A 6,000-nucleotide genomic window follows, 5' to 3' on the forward strand; every position below is an offset into this window, starting at 1 on the left:
TTCCCAGGTCTTGCTTCTAACTCCCATATCCTCTCCATAGCCCTGCATTTTTTCCTCCTCAGTCAGTACCTTAGTTCAGCTCCTCATTGTCTCTCTACCCAACTTTTGGAATAGCCTCCTGCTTGCGCCAACCCCCTCTCCCCCAACTTCAGTTTTCTCTCCTTAGCAATTCATCTTTCACAGAATTGTCAAAATAGTCTTCTCAACACACAAGTTCAACCTTGTCATCCCCTGTTCAAAAAACTTCAGTGGCTCCCTGGTATCTATGGGGAAAAAAGGCATGCAAATATTCTGGAATTTACAGGCTTTCCTAATCCCACTTCTCCTCTTACTTTACTTTCAGCCATGCTAGGTTTCCTGCCAAACTGGCTTATTAGCAATTTCCTAAGGACTTATTAAGCCAAGAACAATGTCTTTGGCTAAACTGACCATAAAACTTTGGACCGATGAACTCAGATTCATTGGATTTAGGGCTGAATGACATATCCGAGGTCATCTAATCCAACATTTGATTATCTGCATCCTGAAGATCAGTGGGTTGTACCATCTGCCAATTGCTTGCAAGTACCCCTTGCAGACCCCGAGGCATTGCCTTCTGCTTTATAGCTACCCATGTCTCTGTTAGAATATGAACTTCTTGAGAGCAGCCACTATCTTGACATATATTGGTTTATATTTATTTATTTTAAAATAATAGATTTTTATTTTCAAAATATATGCAAAGATATTTTTCAACATTTGCCCAAAGAAACCTTCTGTTCCAAAATTTTCTCCCTTCCTTTTTCTCATTCCTCCTCTAGATACAAGTAATCCAACATATATTAAACGTGCAATTTTTCTGTAAAATGGATAATACTCATCTCCTGGAGTTGTTGTGAGGATCAAATGAAATAATATTTGGAAAGGACTTAACACAGTTTAGGCACTTAATAAATGCTTGTTCTGTTGTCTTTTATCACCTAATTATTCTCTGAAGTTAGCATTCCCTGGGCAATGTGTATCTTCCTCATTATCACCTCCCAGAATCCTCAATTCAAGTCTTAGATGCTACCTTCTTTGGAATAAGAGACTCCATATCTTCCTCAACTGTTTCTGGAGAATTTTGTCCAGTTTTCCCTTTGTCCCAGTCATTCCCCACCATTTATGTTTGCACGTGTCTTATCCTTGCCTTCCACAGAGTAGTTCATTCAGAAAGAGAGAAGTAGAGGTAGAGAAAGAGGAGGAAGAAGAGAGGAAAGAAGGAGGAAGTGGAGGGGGAAGGAAAGCAAAGTGGGGAGTAGTAGAAAGAGGGAAAGGGAGAGAGGGCAAAAAAAGAGAAAGGAAGAGAAGAAGGAGGAGAGAGACCAAGAGATAGAGACAAAGTAGATTTCCTTTAGAGAAAGCAAGCTCCTCGAGGGTAGACACAGTCTTGGATTTTTTCTTTTTGATTTTTGAATTCCCATCATTTCATGCTGCCTCTCTGTGCAACACACAGTTAGTGCTTAATAAATCTAACGCTGATTGATTAGTTTGCCCAAGATCATCCAGGTGGTGGAGGAGCAGGGCTGAGTCAAACCCAGATTTTTTGCCTCCAAACTGAGTGTCCTTTCAGCTCTGCCATGCAATTCTAGGCTTGGGTAAGAGCCGTAGCTTTGGAACAGACACCTGCAGATGGCTGGGCTGTCCAGCTCCTGGCACGGCATCAGACCAAGCAACAATTGTCTCCCCACACAAGTCTGTAGGATGGGAATTGCCAAAGGTGGAGAAACAATACCGCCACCAAAGGAGGGTGTGTAGCCCAGCCATGGGGCACCTTGGGCCAGACAGATTTCCCAGTCACTACCTTCTGATTATCTTAAGTGGGTGATAAAAGTTGTGAAATTCTCATGTGGGCTCTGCTTTGGTCACTGCCCTGGGTGTGCTTTAACTGCTACTCTCAGGCCAATAAATAAATAAAATGATATAATAAAATGAGATGAGACTTATAAAGTGCTTTCAAGCACTCTATTAACACCTAGCTATTCTGATTAAATAATCTTCCTTGACTCTAAGTGGTTCAAAGTTCTGAGTTCTACTGAAAGTTACTTGTTTATATTTGTCACAAATTTGAATTTACATTTATTTTTTAGCATTATAAACCTGAAGCAGGGAAGAAACTTGGGGGTCATCTATCTGGTCCAGACCTTGCCTTATAGATGAAGAAATCAGGAACGATAGGGATCAAGTGAATTGCCCAAAGTCACACAGGCAGCAAATGTTAGAAGTAGGATTTGAATCTACTTCTTCTGATTCCAAATGGAATGCTCTTTTCCCTGTCCCAGGTTGCTGGTGGATGTAGACAGACCAGAGTACTGATTCCCCCTGGAGGTAAAAATGAACAAGGAAGACTCTTATAATCCCCTGCAAAGGGGCTATGCTTTGGCCCTCCAAGTTATAATTAATAAAGGCAATCAAGCATCAAGCTAATTAGTGAAAGCTGCCCAGGTGACTTGCAAGACTGTCCTTGCTCAGAGACAACTCCTAGTCTGATGTTTAATTGACTTCTGGTTGAGCTGGTTTCTGAGGATTAAACTCGGGGGAATTTTATCTTCTCCAGGTGTGAGACACTTGTGTGTGCAGTAATGTGATATTGTACTCTCAGGAGAGGGGTGGGGGGGCAGTTTATGTCTGTAAGCACCGCCTGAAAGATTGGAAACATTACCTCACTTTGAGGTGATCCATCCCTCCCTTGCTATTGGCTTTCAATGGGATCATCCGTGCCCATGGCAGCTTCCCATTGGAAACCAGAGTTGGCCATTCTGGGACCACATAAGTCACTGGGTTCAATGGAGAGGATATGGAATTTGGAGTCAGAACTTGATTCCTATCTCTGCTAATGAGTGACGTGGGGCAAGTCAATTCATTTTTGGGATCTTTTCCCATCTGTGAATAGATGGGGCTGGACCAAGTGACTTCTAAATCTGTGATTCCGTGATGCTATGAAATGATCCTCGTCTTCAGGGAACTTCCATTCTCCTGGGGCATAGATATAATCTGCCTACAGATGTGTAAACACAAAGTTATTTCTGGGTAGATGGGGAGGGGGATCAGACAGAAGCCAGGAGGTACAGCTTAGAGTGACTTGGAGTTAGGAAGGACTGGATTTAAGCCTGATTCCAACATGTATTGCCTTTCTAATCCTGGACAAATTACTTTAGCACTTTGAGCCTCAATTTTCATCTATAAAATGGAGCTAATAATAGTATCTACTGAGGATCAAATGTAATGAAAAGTATTTTATAAACCTTAAATTAGCACCTTGTAAAAATGAACTGATATTGTTATATGGCTCAGTCTTTTTCTTCTTCAGAAACCTTTGAGGGCATTGTGGCCAGAACCAGAAGGATGATAGATTCAGTTACAAGGACTTTGGAGGTCAGATCATCCTCCAGACCCCATTTCTCTGTCACATGTTGTAGACAAGGAAATTGATGCTCAGAGAAAAAGTGATTTGCTGAAGGCCAAAAAATTGAATTCCAAGATTGCTTTGCAGCTAAGTGAAGGATAAAATGAAGTGAGCAGGGCTGAGATAGGAAAAACAACCAGTAGACTTCACAAATGCTTGGTCAGGAATAAGATGATAAGGTAATGGCAGTTGTGTGAGCAGAGAGAAGGGGATATAGATGAGAAATATTGTGAAGGACAAGATTTGGCAACAGATTAAATGTGAGGGATAAGTGGATGAAGACTTGAAGCTGAGGTGGGGAGGGTTTGGAGAAAAGATGAATTCTGTCTTGAACATGTTGAGTTTGAGACATCTACTGGACATGCAGTTGGAGTCGTCCGATAGTCACTGATATGAGACTAGAGGTCTTTGTTGGTTTTTCATCCATGTCCTGGGTCTTTTTTTTTTTTTTCACTTTATTCTGGAGAAATTGGTGATCTCATCAGCTTCCAGGTTTATCATCTTAATGCAAACAGTGACTCTCAGATCTGAATATCCAGTCTGAGTCTCATTGTCAATTGAGAAAGACTACACATAAAGGGGAAAATGGAAAGTTGAGGTAAGGCTTCTGGTAAGGACATAGAAAAGTCTCTTAGGAAGTAAAGAGTGGCGCCAGGAGTGGTCTGGATGCCTCATGAGTTGGAGACTCACCAATAAGAAAGAAGGAGGCATCTGTCGGATGAGAAGGCAGCTGGTGGAACGTGAAAAAATCCAGGGAGTGAGAAAGAGTCTGGTTAAATGAAATGATTATGGAATATCCAGGTGGAGATGTCCAGCAGAGAATTAGATATGTGAGATCATGATTCAGGAGAGAGATATGGGAGTTATCAATCTAGAAATAATAGCTGAATCAATGGGAGATAATGAGATCACAAAGAGAAAGGAAGAATGAACAGGAGAGGGCCTGGGACAGAGCCCTGGGTCACACCCATTCATGATGGCTATGGTGTGGATGATGAATTGGAAAAGGACAATGAGAAGTATTATTCTGGCAGGAATGCCAGTACAATGTCACAGAAACACAGGGAAGAGAGAATTTTCAGGACCAGTGGATAGTTAATAGCATCAAATGTTGCAAAAAGTTCAAGGAGTGTGAGGATTAAGAAAAAGTTTTAGGATTTTTCAATAAAGAGACCTTTGGTGATTTAGCATAGATAAGCTTCCGTCCAATTGTGGGAATGGAAGCTAGATTATAAGGAACTAAGAAGTGAGAGAAAGGTGAAAAAGAAGAGAAAAAACTAAGGTTAGCCTCTTCAAAGACTTTAGCTATGAAAAGTACATATATAGCATGACAGCTAGAGGGGCTAGTAGATTGATTGAAGACTTCCTAAGGATGAAGGAAACTGGCATCCTAAGCAAGTTTAAAGGCAGAAGGGAAGGAGCCAGTAAAGAAACAAAGATTCAAAAATTAGGGATAGAAAAGCTATAACTAAAAGGGCAAACTCTACTAAAGGACAAGAGTTTATGAGGTCAAAGGTACAAGTGCTAGAGCTGGCATTGGCAAAAAGGGCAAGTTCTTCCTCTGAGGAGAGGAACTGGAGGTTTGGATTCAAGGAGGTAGTTTTGACCTCACTGGTTTCACTGGGACTTAGTAGGCTGAAACCAGTGACTGTATTCTAGGTCTGGATGGGTAAATCCTAATGAAAAGAAACAGGGCAGGTACAGTGTAGGGTGGGGTAGATTACATATGAAGAAGGTATGTGTGGAAATACAGAAACCCAAAGGGGAAGCTGAATATTTGGGTGAGGGAGAAAAAGAAATTATTTTGTCATTGGAGTATACTATAGATCCTAGCTTCATGAGTCCTGACCTCATATGGGTCTCGTAAATGAATGTAGGGATTGCAAAATTAGGATTTATTATCAATAAATGTTCGATTTGCATACCTATTTTATATACCTATATACATGGGGTTGCAGAATTAGGATTTATTATCAGTAAATGTTTGATCTGCATACCTAGTTTATATACCCATATATCTGGGGCTACATAAAAATTGCTCAGATTAAAACGAATAGCAAATGGAAAAAGTTTAAGAAGCCCTGCTATAGATCATCTGTACAGAAAGAGGAAATAGATAAAGATTTTGAGAAACAAATCACAAGCCTAGAATAGAAGCATCATATAACTAGTGAGAAAGGATTTCAATTATCTAGAAATTTGTTGGTGCTCTCTTTCTGCCCCGCAACCAATATCTTCTTGACTTGCCTTAATAATAATTTCATGTTTCAAATGGTAAACAAAAAACAGGGGGAAATTTTATTCTGGATTGGATTTTCATTATTAAGAAGGAAATGATTTAAAATGATGGGGACCTTTTGAGAAAGTGTGCACTCTATTTTAGGCTTTGTGATAGAGGAGAGCAAATTTGAGTATAAACTGATATGCACCCTGGATTTTTGGAAAGGCATATTTTCAAGAGTATAGACAAAGAATATGTAGGATCTCAAGAATAAAACTTCTTCATAGGACTCAAGAAAATGGAAAATGAAAAAATCAAAAGTGAATTTGTGGACAAAAAGAGAAACAATTCGAAT

This window comes from Sarcophilus harrisii, chromosome 6, assembly GCF_902635505.1.
Source record: "Sarcophilus harrisii chromosome 6, mSarHar1.11, whole genome shotgun sequence".
In the NCBI taxonomy this organism is placed as follows: domain Eukaryota; kingdom Metazoa; phylum Chordata; class Mammalia; order Dasyuromorphia; family Dasyuridae; genus Sarcophilus; species Sarcophilus harrisii.